At 48.6% G+C, this 17,119-nt stretch overlaps 1 protein-coding gene across 3 annotated transcripts in view; it reads right to left on the bottom strand.

Annotated features, from left to right (window-relative positions):
* fgf13a (fibroblast growth factor 13a) overlaps window positions 1-17,119 on the bottom strand; it is a 130,085-nt gene that overhangs the window by 98,939 nt on the left and 14,027 nt on the right. The gene's annotated exons all lie outside the window — the stretch shown is intronic.

Here is a 17,119-nt window from a genome sequence, read left to right as displayed (position 1 = left end):
TGTTATAAATCTGTCCCAGCCCACTTTGCTTCTGGAACTCTCTCTCTACTCTCCACTCTCCTCTAGGCCAGCTACTCTCTTCTGGAAGGAGACCGTCTTGCGTTTGGCATTGGTCACCATTACATGGTGAGAGTGTCATTGTAAGGTCAAGGGTTGATCAAAAGAGCCATGTACGAGGTCAGAAAAGGGAAACATGCTATCTCCCCCTGAAAGCACATCCAGCCTGTGCGACTCCATCAGCGGATGTAGTACGATGAATATATCCTGAAGGTAAACTGTCCATCCAGCTATGACACGCTTTAACAGCGTGTTAACTGTTCCTGTAACAGACCTTCAGTGGACAGCCCCTGCAGACTGTTCTTCCATCCAGAAAGAAGGCTTAAAATCTTCCACTAAATGGGGGCCTTTATGTTCAGAATGTGTGAGGTTAGTCCAAGAAATCGTAAATATATGTTCCCTTAGACTAGATCCTGATTTGCCCTCCAGCCCAGAGAACTGTGGGATTCAATAGTCATACATTCCTGTGGTAAAAATAATATTTGATCGTTGTTTGTCTTCATGGTTCTGATAACTGTGGCTGTGTCAAAATTAACCCCATTTTAATCTTGTGTTAAATGACATTTTGCGTAGCTAATAAACCATTTTTATGAATCATATGAGGGTCAGAAACATTTTAGCAAATGTATGGATAATAGAATTAATACATTCAGACATGTGACAAATGGGCCCATAAAGTGAAACATTAATAATACATTTGTATGTAAACTTAGCAGAGATATTTCAGGTTGACTAATGGAATCCGTTCAAAACCCCAGGGTTAATTTGTGTTAATAACAAAATGAATTTATGAAATGAATAATTAATAATAATAACAGTCAACGTAATTAGTAATCAAAAAGTCACACAATGTTACAATAGAGTAGAGGCTGTCTGCAGAACGTACTGTATTGCCATAACGTTAATCCTGGTGCAACAACTACCTTAATTTCCAAATGGATTAGGTAGAATTTTACAACACTTTAGCCTGAGGAAAGTATTTATATTACTTCAAAAGTATGAGCAAGTATGAAATTTTATTCATTCTGGATAACAAAAAACGTGCTAAAATGTAGATGTTCTTTTGGCACTGAGTGTGTCAGCAGGTTCTGTTACCATCCCCTTTAGGTTGTAGTCCTGCTCAGCTGATTTTCGCAAGACAAAACCATAGCTAGTTCTTGCTTTTCTATGCTCAGCAGGAAAATGTCTTAACTTGCTAGCGTTTTTTTAACAAAAAAAAAGACTATTTTGAGCATGAAGGTGATTCGGCAGTGTCACCTTGGTAACCATATAAAATTCTGTAGCCAAATTACTTTCTGAGCTGTCCCGAGTGTCTCGAGTAATTACACTGATCAGTGCAGACGGCCGTTGAAACAGTAAGCAGGGAGACTCTTTCCATCTTTATAGGTTTCTATGTTTCTTCACTTCTCCATTTTGTTTTTACTCAAGACGCCCATTTAGGTTGGACAGTGGTGGTCTACGGCTGTTGACGGTCCTCTGAGTTGGACTAGGCTTTACTTAACCAAGAGGTGGTGTGGTATTTGGCCAACGAACACAGATAAAGGTTTATTTTTGGGGACAATACAACCCAGAGTGCCTGGAAAGCCTTTAGCCATGCTAAATTGGGCCTTGTTGGATTTCTAAACTGTTCGAACAGCAACAAAGTAATTATTTGTCATACACATTTCAGTGGTACACATCTCATATTCCACAGCTTTTATCCAATCCCAGATTCTTATGGTGGGCTTTACAGTGATTCAGAGTACTCAGAACTGGATGGAGCAGTACCCCTACAGCAGGACAGTTATTTAGGGAACAGACTGCTGAGAGAAGGGATGCCATGACAACATCAGAGCTGTTCATAAGCAGCTTACATTTTCTTAAGTACCCACAATGCACCACAGGACATCTTCTGTTCTTCCCCTGAGTTGCCCCCGCTGTGATGTCGCATTGTCACAGGGCCCCACGTCACCACCTGATCAATGTATGGAGGTCAAAAATGGTGCAAGAAAAGGAGAAGCTGCTGAGGCTTGAAGAAGAGAGGAGACAGGGTGAGTGGAGATGTGAGGAGAGAGACTGAGGGGAGACAAGAGGGGAGAGTGTGAGGGGAGGTGAGGTGAGAGGGTGAGCAGAGGGGAGAGTGTGAGTGGAAATGAGGGGGAGAGTGTGAGGGGAGGTGAGTGGGGAGAGGGTGAGGAGAGAGGGTGAGGGGAGAGTGTAAGCCGAGGGGAGAGCGTGAGGGGAGGTGAGTGGGGAGAGGGTGAGGGGAGAGTGTAAGCCGAGGGGAGAGCGTGAGGGGAGGTGAGTGGGGAGAGGGTGAGGGGAGATGAGGTGAGAGGGTGAGGAGAGGTGAGAGGGTGAGGGGAGGGGAGCGGGGAGCGTGTGAGGGTGATGAGAGGGGAGAGGGAGAGGGTGAGGTGAGAGGGTGAGGGGAGGTGAGAGGGTGAGGGGAGGTGAGAGGGTGAGGGTGATGAGAGGGGAGAGGGTGAGGGTGATGAGAGGGGAGAGTATGAGGGGAGATGAGGGGGAGAGGGTGAGGGGAGAGGGTGAGGGGAGATGAGGGGGAGAGTGTGAAGGGAGGGGAGAGGGGAGAGGGTGAGGGGAGGTGGGGGTGGGATGTATGAAGAGGATGACAGGTAATAGACAATTGGGTCTCAGATGAGTGAAATCCCACTCTCCACTGCAACAAAAGAGGCACTTAGATGTGGAGTGTGTGTTTGTGTGTTTGTGTGTGGGTGGGTATTTGTGTGTTTGTGCGTGTGTGTTCAGTTTGTGGAGTTAGGATTTAACGAGTACATAGAGTACAGGAATGAAGTATGAAACAGCCTCTCCCTTAAATCATTTTTCTCCTCCAATCTGCTCCCATAAAAGCCTCTTAAAAACATACTCTGGGGATGGGACAGGCTTGGGATGGGACAGTCTGGGGATGGGACAGTCTGGGGATGGGACAGTCTGGGGATGGGACAGTCTGGGGATGGGACAGTCTGGGGATGGGACAGTCTGCGGTCGAGGCAGTCTGGGGATGGGACAGTCTGGGTGACAGTCTGGGGATGAGACAGTCTGGGAAAGGGACAGTCTGGCGATGGAACATTCGGGGAACAGGTCAGTCAGGGGAGGGGACAGTCTGGGGTCAGGACAGTCTGGGTGACAATCTGGGGATGGGACAGTCTCGGGTCAGGACAGTCTGGGTGACAGTCTGGGGATGGGACAGTCTCGGGTCAGGACAGTCTGGGTGACAGTCTGGGGATGAGACAGTCTGGGAAAGGGCCGATAGGACCAAGAGCTGCCTGAAGGCAAGAAAAAAAGGCTTAAATGCATTCTGTCTTTGGCTGTCCTCTCTCCCTCATTAGTGCTCCTCCCCACTGAGACAAATACCTCAGACATGGAGGAAACCGAAAACTCCAGCTCGACATAGTACAGCTCTGTTGGGTGAACTAGCAGCATAAAATGTACAACATGAAAATGTCTCAGAGGGAGAGAAAGGGGGAAGGGAGATTCATGAGACATCTCATTCAGAGACTCTGGGCCCTGCAGTGGTCTCAGCAGAGGAAGAAAGACAAAGAGGGAAAATAGAAGGAGAGAAGGAAAAGAGAGGGAGAGACGGAGGACGAAGACAGAGACATAAACAAAAAGATGCATTTGTCTGACAGGCTGTAGGGCCATAACTGCGGGAAGATGTTTTGAGCAGAGGGAGCTGTGGATGTTGAATCCAACTGCAGACAAGTGCCCATCGGCCCCAATGATGTTCGCAAACCTCCAGCCTGAAACGGACAACCCATCCCCATCAGCCTGAAACAGACAACCCATCCCCATCAGCCTGAAACAGACAACCCATCCCCATCAGCCTGAAACAGACAACCCATCCTCATCAGCCTGAAACAGACAACCCATCCCCATCAGCCTGAAACAGACAACCCATCCCCATCAGCCTGAAACAGACAACCCATCCTCATCAGCCTGAAACAGACAACCCATCCTCATCAGCCTGAAACAGACAACCCATCCCTATCAGCCTGAAACAGACAACCCATCCTCATCAGCCTGAAACGGACAACACATCCCCATCAGCCTGAAATAAACAACCCATCCCCATCAGCCTGAAACAGACAACCCATCCCTATCAGCCTGAAACAGACAACCCATCCCCACCAGCCTGAAACAGACAACCCATCCCCATCAGCCTGAAATAAACAACACATCCTCATCAGCCTGAAACAGACAACCCATCCTCATCAGCCTGAAACAGACAACCCATCCCCATCAGCCTGAAACAGACAACCCATCCCCATCAGCCTGAAACAGACAACCCATCCTCATCAGCCTGAAACAGACAACCCATCCCCATCAGCCTGAAACAGACAACCCATCCCTATCAGCCTGAAACAGACAACCCATCCTCATCAGCCTGAAACGGACAACACATCCCCATCAGCCTGAAATAAACAACCCATCCCCATCAGCCTGAAACAGACAACCCATCCCCACCAGCCTGAAACAGACAACCCATCCCCATCAGCCTGAAATAAACAACCCATCCTCATCAGCCTGAAACAGACAACCCATCCTCATCAGCCTGAAACAGACAACCCATCCCCATCAGCCTGAAACAGACAACCCATCCCCATCAGCCTGAAACAGACAACCCATCCTCATCAGCCTGAAACAGACAACCCATCCCCATCAGCCTGAAACAGACAACCCATCCCCATCAGCCTGAAACAGACAACCCATCCTCATCAGCCTGAAACAGACAACCCATCCTCATCAGCCTGAAACAGACAACCCATCCCTATCAGCCTGAAACAGACAACCCATCCTCATCAGCCTGAAACGGACAACACATCCCCATCAGCCTGAAATAAACAACCCATCCCCATCAGCCTGAAACAGACAACCCATCCCCACCAGCCTGAAACAGACAACCCATCCCCATCAGCCTGAAATAAACAACCCATCCTCATCAGCCTGAAACAGACAACCCATCCTCATCAGCCTGAAACAGACAACCCATCCTCATCAGCCTAAAACAGACAACCCATCCCCATCAGCCTGAAACAGACAACCCATCCCCATCAGCCTGAAACAGACAACCCATCCTCATCAGCCTGAAATAAACAACCCATCCCCATCAGCCTGAAACAGACAACCCATCCCTATCAGCCTGAAACGGACAACCCATCCCCATCAGCATGAAACAGACAACCCATCCCCATCAGCCTGAAACAGACAACCCATCCCCATCAGCCTGAAACGGACAACCCATCCCCATCAGCCTGAAACAGACAACCCATCCCCATCAGCCTGAAACAGACAACCCATCCTCATCAGCCTGAAATGACTGAAGCTGCAGAGGTGTTTCAGGGGGTGCTGGAGCCGCGTCACAGGGTGCTGTGCCTGTTTCAGGGGGTGCTGGGGCTGTTTCAGGGGGTGTTGGGGCTGTTTCAGGGGGTGCTGGGGCTGTTTCAGGGGGTGCTGGGGCTGCGTCACAGGGTGCTGGGACTGTTTCAGGGGGTGCTGGGGCTGTTTCAAGGGGTGCTGGGGCTGTTTCAGGGGGTGCTGGGGCTGCGTCAGGGGGTGCTGGGACTGTTTCAGGGGGTGCTGGGGCTGCGTCAGGGGGTGCTGGGACTGTTTCAGGGGGTGCTGGGGCTGCGTCACAGGGTGCTGGGGCTGTTTCAGGGGGTGCTGGGGCTGTTTCAGGGGGTGTTGGGGCTGTTTCAGGGGGTGTTGGGGCTGTTTCAGGGGGTGCTGGGGCTGTTTCAGGGGGGTGCTGGGGCTGCGTCAGGGGGTGCTGGGGCTGTTTCAGGGGGTGCTGGGGCTGTTTCAGGGGGTGCTGGGGCTGTTTCAGGGGTGCTGGGGCTGTTTCAGAGGGGGCTGGGGCTGCGTCAGGGGGTGCTGGGGCTGTTTCAGGGGGTGCTTGGGCTGTTTCAGGGAGTGCTGGAGCTGTTTCTAGCCACGACCACCTGAAAATCACCCTTGTTTATATTGTTTGGCAACATTTCAGAGAAGGAAAATCTGTGTTAACTAGATGCTCCTATCGATGGAAATCGGATGCCCAGACATGAAAACGAAATGAAGCAGCCAATAGAAAGCAGTCTACAAGTGGCCCCCTTAATGGGATGGAAAATAATATCTCTATTTCTATCTCTATGGAGAAATTAAGTGGTTAATAAAAAATAAAAAAATGAAAGTCACAAATATCTTTTTTTTGTTGTTGTTCTATTGGTCAGGAAACGTGGGAAAGTCAGAGGAGAGGTTTTTTTTGCTAAATGAGCAATGGCCTAAATCACCCCAGGCCAAAATAGATGTTCACAATTAGAGGTTTAATTTTTAGTACAAAAAATAACGTCCCCCTTGTGTTTTTAATTCTAGATTACATCCATCATGAATAACAACGTCTTTGATGAAAGTTGAGAGGAGTTGTTACAAATTCCCCTTGAAGCAGTATTTTTCCCCTTTCATACATTCTGACGACTACGGCGATTCACAGGTAATCTGTGCAGACAGTTGTCAGCACTGAGGGTGCTGATGGCTGAGACAGCACCACATCCCCAGCAGAAAGAAAGAAAAGTCCCACACAGACCCAGACGGTCCATCCTTCACAGCCCGACCAAGCCAGACACATCCAGACGCTCCGTCCTTCACAGACCGACCAAGCCAGGCACACCCAGACAGTCCGTCCTTCACAGACCGACCAAGCCAGGCACACCCAGACAGTCCGTCCTTCACAGACCGACCAAGCCAGGCATACCCAGACGGTCCGTCCTTCACAGACCGACCAAGCCAGGCACACCCAGACAGTCCGTCCTTCACAGACCGACCAAGCCAGGCACACCCAGACGTTCCGTCCTTCACAGACCGACCAAGCCAGGCACACCCAGACGGTCCGTTCTTCACAAACCGACCAAGCCAGACATACCCAGACGGTCCGTCCTTCACAAACCGACCAAGCCAGACATACCCAGACGGTCCATTCTTAATAGACCCACCAAGCCGGACAGACCCTAAGACTAGGGTCAGGGCTAAGGTTATTCTTAGGTTGGGGTTAACATCAAAGTTGGGTAGGATAGGGGTTAATTTTAGGTTTAAGTGAACAAGCACAAACGCAGGTCAAATCTCTTCTTGTACCATTCAGTCCTTTGAAACGCACCTCCAACCTCTCCATTAAGTCACCCAATCACATTAAGTTGCCCCAGATCTGCCTCCAAGACATATTTGAGTAAGTGAAACTCCCTATGTGCAATTTTTGGGGAACCATTTTGTCTCGACAGAGAACCAGTGGACAAATATCCCAGAATGGAATGCTAACAACATCATTATTCACCAGATGTACCCCCATAGTTTCACAGAGTAGCCTGGGTTTCACACCCATAGTTTCACAGAATAGCCTGGGTTTCACACCTGTAGTTTCACAGAATAGCCTGGGTTTCACACCTGTAATTTCACAGAATAGCCTAGGTTTCACACCCATAGTTTCACAGAGTAGCCTGGATTTCACACCCATAGTTTCACAGAATTGCCTGGGTTTCACACCCGTAGTTTCACAGAATAGCCTGGGTTTCACACTGTAAACCCACTTGTATAATATACAGCAGATTGTCTTCAATGGCTACTGTCCTTCCATCACCCCTCATAACTATAAAATAACAATGATAATTAAATGAACTAAAATAATGATAATAACGGCACCATGACATTTATTTAAATGGCTCTCCAGCAGCTTCATAACTCTGAGTGTGGGCCACAGAGCTCTGACTCAACATACGACGCATTCAGCACGCTAACAAGGCTGTGGGTGGTGTCCAACCGCATCCTGACGGAGAAGTGCTCGTCCGAAGGTCCTCATTGACCCGTGATCACCGTGGGCAGCCGGGTGCCGTGGAGATGCCGTGGCTCGTTAGCGGGAGACTCTTTGGAAAGACAAACACGTTAATTATCTCCATGGTGTCGTTAATAAGCTCAGCTCTGTGCAGTTTAGAAAAGCAAGGAGCATCGTAACGGAAAGCAGTGGAGAACCTCAGTGACTGAGCACCGCACATCATCAGAGCTGGTAAAGTAGAGAAGCTCACTTTTCTAAAGAGGTATCTTAAAAACCGGTAAAGGACAGCTGCGCTGTCACACTTCAGGACCCAGTGGGGAACGTGGAGGTTACGGTGAACGTTACATTCCGGGTCACCAGCGGCTAAACATGGTGTCAGCTGCACATATGTGTGCCGATTTAACACACAGACAGTCGATTTAACACCTGTAAACCAGGTCTCACACTCATTGGTCTGTCTCCAGGTCTGCTACAAAAGACGACAAACTGAAAGAAAGGCAGAGAGAGAGAGAGAGAGAGAGAGAGGGAGAGAGAGAGAGAGAGAGAGAGGGAGAGAGAGAGGGAGAGAGAGAGAGGGAGAGAGGGAGAGAGAGAGAGGGAGAGAGGGAGAGAGTGTAGAATAGAACGGTGTAGGGATACAGATGGAGATATTGAGAGAGCGAGCCAAAGGAGTGACACCCCCTAAACAACATGGACACACACACACACACTTAAACTCTCTCCAACACACAGGGGCCAATGGTTTCGCCAGGCTCTTCATTCCACTCGTCTGAAGAAATCACACGGCTCCTGTCCCTGCATGTGATTCCTCATCGGCCTACATCTGCATGTCACAACCTCATGGTGGAGGATGACTTATGGACACCACGAAGAGCTGGAGGAAAGCGCATGGGGTCGACGGGGGCGTGTTTACCTTCTGGCCTGCTGACCTGAATGAACAACCAGCCTGTTGGTCAAGACGGTACTGCGGGTCAAGCCATCTAGAGATGTAGGATTCGTAGGCCGTTCAGAGTAAGCTACCACTCACGTTAACTTAGGACCACGACCCCCATTGTGTAAGTATGTGTATATGCAGTACATATATATTATGCAGAAGGGGGTCTAGAGACCTGTGTATATGTGTGTGTGTGTGTGTGTGTGAAGGATGTGTGTGTGTGTGTGTGTGTGTGTGTGTGTGTGTGAAGGATGTGTGTGTGTGTATGTGTGTGTTTGTGTGTGTGTGTGTGAAGGATGTGTGTGTGTGTGTGTGTGTGAAGGATGTGTGTGTGTGTGTGTGTGTGTGTGTGTGTGTGTGTGTGAATGATGTGTGTGTGTGTGTGTGTGTGTCAGAACCCTCAGCCAACACAGGATAAAAACTACAAGCCTAGGAATGAAGACCCCTGGAATGAGAACACAGGAGTAGAACAGCCATCTGTCTCACACACACACATACACATACACACTCATCATTCACACACACACACACACACACACACACACACACATCATTCACACACACACACACACACACACACATCATTCACACACACACACACACACACTCATCATTCACACACACACACACACACACTCATCATTCACACACACACACACACACACACTTACCCAACAACACACACGTCATCAGATTTCAGAACCAACACGATCCCTCTTGGCTTCGCACCGAAACACTCTTAGCATCTCAACCCACTGTTTCATTTCCTGTCCATCTCAACCCACTGTTTCATTTCCTGTCCGTCTCAACCCACTGTTTCATTTCCTGTCCGTCTCAACCCACTGTTTCATTTCCTGTCCGTCTCAACCCACTGTTTCATTTCCTGTCCGTCTCAACCCACTGTTTCATTTCCTGTCCGTCTCAACCCACTGTTTCATTTCCTGTCCGTCTCAACCCACTGTTTCATTTCCTGTCCGTCTCAACCCACTGTTTCATTTCCTGTCCGTCTCAACCCACTGTTTCATTTCCTGTCCGTCTCACCCCACTGTTTCATTTCCTGTCCGTCTCAACCCACTGTATACATTTCCTGTCCGTCTCAACCCACTGCATAATTTCCAGTCCGTCTCAACCCACTGTATAATTTCCAGTCCGTCTCAACCCACTGTATACCTTTCCTTTCTGTCTCAACCCACTGTTTAATTTCCTCTCCAACTCAACCAACTGTATAATTTCCTGTCCGTCTCAATCCACTGTGTCATTTCCTGTCCGTCTCAACCCACTGTATAATTTCCTCTCCGTCTCCAGCTGAAAGCCCTGAAAACACCCGACTAGCTCAAAATGGTCGTCCCATGGCGTTGATTACCACTTTATTTTGCACTCATACCAAAAAATAACCATGTCCAGATGGTTGAGTGCAAGATGATGGGATGTGTGTAACTCTGTTTACGGAGGTCTACGGGTCCAGACCTGCTGTCAGGTGGCTAACCCCAGCCTTAGAACCAGCCCAGTCCTAACACCAGCCTTAGAACCAGCTCAGCCCTAACCCCATCCTTAGAACCAGCCCAGTCCTAACCCCAGCCTTAGAACCAGCCCAGTCCTAACACCAGCCTTAGAACCAGCGCAGCCCTAACCCCATCCTTAGAACCAGCCCAGTCCTAACCCCAGCCTTAGAACCAGCCCAGACCTAACCCCAGCCTTAGAACCAGCCCAGTCCTAACCCCAGCCTTAGAACCAGCCCAGTCCCAACCCCAGCCTTAGAACCAGCCCAGTCCTAACCCCAGCCTTAGAACCAGCCCAATCCTAACCCCCCAACACTATTAGCAGACGAGATAAAAGTGAAGCTACATTCTAGTGCCTCCCATTTACTTTCTATCCTTGTTGTCATGCTGTCTTTCCTCTGTGCTGGGATGAAAGACAGGTTCAAAGCCTTGTTTGCTTGAAACCAGAACAGTTTCTTTCTCCGTGTTCTTTCACAAACAGTTACGTCTGCCGCTGGCTTTAACCTGGATGCTGTGACTGAGATATCTGCCCATGCTGACGTGTGAACAGCTTTTTCTCCCTGAATATGTCCCGGTAAGTTGCTACGGTAGCAGTCTGTTCCTCCATAGTGCTAACCACAGGCTGAATTTCCAAAAACAGACGTTCTTCCTAAACCTTTTAAAACTGTAAGACAGCTGAGAGCCTAAGTAGCAAGCTTACATACAGTAGACATGGTTGATATGCTAAATTAATACCAATTGTAGCACGATCACTTATCTTGATTAGCATGAGACGTTTTAACTGAAGGGGGAGAGTAAAGAGCCCATGCTTCGATGTTCACAACAAAATAGCCTTGTTTCCAGCTATGAGCTGGACATGGGCTGACAGTGTGTGTCCTCTGGTTTCTCTAAAACCATAATTTTCCAGTCACACGCACAGCTGATTCGGTACCTGGTCCCAATGGATCAGGGCAGTTCAAACTCCCTCTGTTTGTCGTCACGTTAACAGCGGCGATTTGACGATGCAGGCATAAGTAATGATCTCTCTAGCGGTATGTTCTTATTTCTGCCTGTACCCCCAGCACGCCCCTGCCTATGTGTTACATTAGGGAAGTCTCCATACAGTCACCCGGTCTGTATGAATACGCACACATGCATTCTCTATCAAAATGCCAAGACGTTCAGCGAAATGAGATCCTGTCTCTTCCCCACTCCTCCCTCAGGTCATAAGCATTCATAGAGTTCAGCTATGAGACAGGGGAAAGGGAGACAAAGAGGGAAAGAGGGACAGAGAGAGGGGGAGAGGGGGAGAGAGAGGGGGAGAGAAATGGAGAAAAGGACAGAGAGAGGAGGAAAAGGGAGAGAGAGAGAGAGTCACTTTGATACTATTCACAAAAGCACCTGGTCATGTTTCACCACTCTCAGTGCAAAAAATACAAAATATAAACTCTAAGCACAGCTGACATTTACTAGAAAAACAAGATCAAACATCAGTGCCGTCTAGAAAGATATGTTTCATATTGAAATACATGATGATCATGCAAAGTACATGCGTAGGTTTTGATATGATTTTCTTCTCGACTGTAAATGATCATTTACTATCACTATGCTCAAGGTTCCTAACTGATCATCACTCAACCATCTGGTGAATATAATGGATGTATTTTACATTGTTGTGCCTGCTATGTACAGATAGAAAAGGACAGAATCACCACCACAAGGCCATTGATTTGTATGTGAACTCAGTGGGATTCAAACCCACAACCTTGGTGTTGGTAGTGTGAGCCACAGAAGCATTGCCTACAATACAATAATGTCATGAACAGGACACGATTGTCATTCACAGTACTAAACACAACTGGTAACTATGTGACCATATAAACCATGTGAACACTGGTGGTTTCTTTCAACATGGAGCAGAACAGACAGAAAGGCAGAATGAAGAAACAGGGTCAAAACTACAGACTGAACTACTGTGAACCATCACAAGTACATCTTTGTTGATAAAGCAGGCTTCTACCTGGAAAACTCAACAGTGTTGGCACAACATCATTGGCCAATGAGCACCTGTCCATGTGCCTGGACGTGGGGGAAACATTCATGTGTGTAGCCATATCTGAAGATGGGGTGGTAGGACATTAGACACTTATTGGGTGTTAGAATGCTGTGGTTGCACACCTCACTGAGTTCCTCAATTAAATTGTGTTTGATAATGTTTGGATCCACCATTCAGAGGTGATTCAGGAATGGTTTTGAGCCAATCCCTGACTCCTGACCCTAGACCTGCCCCATAATCTCCTTTTCATTATGGAGGTGGAAGGTCTATGACCACCATCCACATGATCATGTCACCCTCCTACAGCTCATGGATAAGACGTCATGACGTCACGTTTGGATTTGCCATGCCAAAAGAACTACCCCGCAGCGGATCCTAAATGAAGATATTAATTGTGACATGGACATGCCAAGGACAGAATTGATGTAAATTTGTTTAGTGTGTGCGCTGACATTTCACAAATTTCTTTCTGACTGTATTTGTTACAATTGATTAGACAATCCCATGTTGAAATAAAACTTGCATCAGTAGAGAGGGGTAACAGAGCCTGGTGAGGATTACAGGGGTAACAGAGCCTGGTGAGTATTACAGGGGTAACAGAGCCTGGTGAGTATTACAGGGGTAACAGAGCCTGGTGAGGATTACAGGGGTAACAGAGCCTGGTGGCTATTACAGGGGTAACAGAGCCTGGTGAGGATTAGAGGGGTAACAGAGCCTGGTGAGGATTACAGGGGTAACAGAGCCTGGTGACTATTACAGGGGTAACAGAGCCTGGTGAGTATTACAGGGGTAACAGAGCCTGGTGAGGATTAGAGGGGTAACAGAGCCTGGTGAGGATTACAGGGGTAACATAGCCTGGTGAGGATTACAGGGGTAACAGAGCCTGGTGAGTATTACAGGGGTAACAGAGCCTGGTGAGTATTAGAGGGGTAACAGAGCCTGGTGAGGATTAGAGGGGTAACAGAGCCTGGTGAGGATTAGAGGGGTAACAGAGCCTGGTGAGGATTAGAGGGGTAAGAGAGCCTGGTGAGGATTAGAGGGGTAAGAGAGCCTGGTGAGGATTAGAGGGGTAACAGAGCCTGGTGAAGACTAACAGCCTGGCGACTGGTGAGTCACATGCAGAAGGACAGAACGTGCCACATGGCCTCCGAATCCCGTAATCTAATCGGGCCTGTGTGCAACCAAACTTGGGTGGATAAACAAACAGCAGATGCCTTCCATTCTGGTCAAGAAAGGAAACAGAGCGACTCAGCGAGGACAGAAGGCTGGGCAGACTCCTGGAACAGTATAACCGTGGCAGAGAGTGCAATGAGCAGACACCCCCACACACACCCCCCCCACACCCCCATACACACACCCAAACACACACACCCCCACACACACACCCCCACACACACACATGCACACACGAACCCAAACACACACACACACAGGCTGCAGTGTAAACATGAGAAGGACCTCTACAGGGTTTTGGGTCATCGCATCAGAACTTCCTTGACAGCATTCAGCTCATCACAGTGTGCTCAGCTACTGCAGGTGTTGAAGAATTCAACACACACACACCCGGCACTGCTGCAGTCTGATTACTGTCTGTGTTTAGGGACTGTGTTAACTGACAGTGTTAAGGGATGGAAACTGAACACCAAGATGCACGCCAAATACCAAAAACCCTGTGTTACAGAGAGGAGGATGTATGTTCACATCCATCTGAAATAAACACTCCCATCTCAAACCGAACCAGCTGCTCCTCGTCTGTCAGAGGGTATTAGCCCACAAGGTGGTCAAACAAGGAGGTCAAATGTGAAACTCTTGTCAGTTCCCTAAACAAGGACAAGTAATCTGTTTGGAATCAAGAATTTAAAAAAAACTAAAATTAGTGTTAGTGTGTGTATGTGTGTGTGGGTGTGTTAGTGTTAGTGTGTGTGTGTGTGTGTGTGTGTGTGTGTGGGGGGGTGTGTTAGTGTTAGTGTGTGTGTGTGTGGGGGGGTGTGTTAGTGTTAGTGTGTGTGTGTGACAGGGAGTGTTAGTGTTAGTGTGTGTGTGTGTGTGAGGGAGTGTGTTAGTGTTAGTGTGTATGTGTGTGTGTGGGGGGGTGTGTATGTGTTAGTGTGTGTGTGTGTGTGTGAGGGAGTGTGTTAGTGTTAGTGTGTGAGGGAGTGTGTTAGTGTTGGTATGTATGTGTGGGGTGGAGGGTTGTTTGTGTCGGTGTGTGAGGGGGTGTGTTAGTGTTAGTGTGTGTGTGGGGGGGGGTGTGTTAGTGTTAGTGTGTGTGTGTGAGGGGGTGTGTTAGTGTTAGTGTGTGTGTGTGAGGGAGTGTGTTAGTGTTGGTATGTGTGTGTGAGGGGGTGTGTTAGTGTTAGTGTGTGTGTGTGAGGGGTGTGTTAGTGTTAGTGTGTGTGTGTGAGGGGGTGTGTTAGTGTTAGTGTGTGTGTGTGTGAGGGGGTGTGTTAGTGTTAGTGTGTGTGTGTGTGAGGGGGTGTGTTAGTGTTAGTGTGTGTGTGTGAGGGGGTGTGTTAGTGTGTGTGTGTGAGGGGGTGTGTTAGTGTTAGTGTGTGTGTGAGGGGGTGTGTTAGTGTTAGTGTGTGTGTGTGAGGGGGTGTGTTAGTGTGTGTGTGTGAGGGGGTGTGTTAGTGTTAGTGTGTGTGTGAGGGGGTGTGTTAGTGTTAGTGTGTGTGTGAGGGGGTATGTTAGTGTTAGTGTGTGTGTGTGAGGGGGTGTGTTAGTGTTAGTGTGTGTGTGTGAGGGGGTGTGTTAGTGTTGGTATGTGTGTGTGAGGGGGTGTGTTAGTGTTAGTGTGTGTGTGTGAGGGGGTGTGTTAGTGTGTGTGTGAGGGGGTGTGTTAGTGTTAGTGTGTGTGTGAGGGGGTGTGTTAGTGTTAGTGTGTGTGTGTGAGGGGGTGTGTTAGTGTGTGTGTGAGGGGGTATGTTAGTGTTAGTGTGTGTGTGTGAGGGGGTGTGTTAGTGTTAGTGTGTGTGTGTGAGGGGGTGTGTTAGTGTTAGTGTGTGTGTGTGAGGGGGTGTGTTAGTGTTAGTGTGTGTGTGGGGGGGGGTGTGTTAGTGTTAGTGTGTGTGTGTGAGGGGGTGTGTTAGTGTTAGTGTGTGTGTGAGGGGGTATGTTAGTGTTAGTGTGTGTGTGTGTGAGGGGGTGTGTTAGTGTTAGTGTGTGTGTGTGAGGGGGTGTGTTAGTGTTAGTGTGTGTGTGTGAGGGGGTGTGTTAGTGTTAGTGTGTGTGTGGGGGGGGGTGTGTTAGTGTTAGTGTGTGTGTGTGAGGGGGTGTGTTAGTGTTAGTGTGTGAGGGAGTGTGTTATTGTTAGTGTGTGTGTGTGAGGGGGTATGTTAGTGTTAGTGTGTGTGTGTGAGGGGGTGTGTTAGTGTTGGTGTGTGTGTGTGAGGGGGTGTGTTAGTGTTAGTGTGTGTGTGTGAGGGAGTGTGTTAGTGTTGGTATGTGTGTGTGAGGGGGTGTGTTAGTGTTAGTGTGTGTGTGTGAGGGGTGTGTTAGTGTTAGTGTGTGTGTGTGAGGGGGTGTGTTAGTGTTAGTGTGTGTGTGTGTGAGGGGGTGTGTTAGTGTTAGTGTGTGTGTGTGTGAGGGGGTGTGTTAGTGTTAGTGTGTGTGTGTGAGGGGGTGTGTTAGTGTGTGTGTGTGAGGGGGTGTGTTAGTGTTAGTGTGTGTGTGAGGGGGTGTGTTAGTGTTAGTGTGTGTGTGTGAGGGGGTGTGTTAGTGTGTGTGTGTGAGGGGGTGTGTTAGTGTTAGTGTGTGTGTGAGGGGGTGTGTTAGTGTTAGTGTGTGTGTGAGGGGGTATGTTAGTGTTAGTGTGTGTGTGTGAGGGGGTGTGTTAGTGTTAGTGTGTGTGTGTGAGGGGGTGTGTTAGTGTTGGTATGTGTGTGTGAGGGGGTGTGTTAGTGTTAGTGTGTGTGTGTGAGGGGGTGTGTTAGTGTGTGTGTGAGGGGGTGTGTTAGTGTTAGTGTGTGTGTGAGGGGGTGTGTTAGTGTTAGTGTGTGTGTGTGAGGGGGTGTGTTAGTGTGTGTGTGAGGGGGTATGTTAGTGTTAGTGTGTGTGTGTGAGGGGGTGTGTTAGTGTTAGTGTGTGTGTGTGAGGGGGTGTGTTAGTGTTAGTGTGTGTGTGTGAGGGGGTGTGTTAGTGTTAGTGTGTGTGTGGGGGGGGGTGTGTTAGTGTTAGTGTGTGTGTGTGAGGGGGTGTGTTAGTGTTAGTGTGTGTGTGAGGGGGTATGTTAGTGTTAGTGTGTGTGTGTGTGAGGGGGTGTGTTAGTGTTAGTGTGTGTGTGTGAGGGGGTGTGTTAGTGTTAGTGTGTGTGTGTGAGGGGGTGTGTTAGTGTTAGTGTGTGTGTGGGGGGGGGTGTGTTAGTGTTAGTGTGTGTGTGTGAGGGGGTGTGTTAGTGTTAGTGTGTGAGGGAGTGTGTTATTGTTAGTGTGTGTGTGTGAGGGGGTATGTTAGTGTTAGTGTGTGTGTGTGAGGGGGTGTGTTAGTGTTGGTGTGTGTGTGTGAGGGGGTGTGTTATTGTTAGTGTGTGTGTGAGGGGGTGTGTTATTGTTAGTGTGTGTGTGTGTGAGGGGGTGTGTTATTGTTAGTGTGTGTGTGTGTGGGGTGGAGGGTTGTTTGTGTCGGTGTGTATGTCTGAGTGTTGGTGTGTGTTAGTGCGTTTATGAGTGTTAGTGTCTGTGGATTTGTGGGTGTTAGTGTTGCTGTGTGTGTGTGTGTGTGTGTGTGTGTGTGAACACAGTCTGTTGGGAACCTGATACACACCACAGAGTCTTAATGGGAGAGAAGGCCGTATGTTCAGG

This window comes from Esox lucius, chromosome 4 (assembly GCF_011004845.1).
Source record: "Esox lucius isolate fEsoLuc1 chromosome 4, fEsoLuc1.pri, whole genome shotgun sequence".
Taxonomy (NCBI): domain Eukaryota; kingdom Metazoa; phylum Chordata; class Actinopteri; order Esociformes; family Esocidae; genus Esox; species Esox lucius.
The sequence above is the reverse complement of the archived record's forward strand: the minus strand, read 5'-3'. Positions and strand labels throughout refer to the sequence as shown.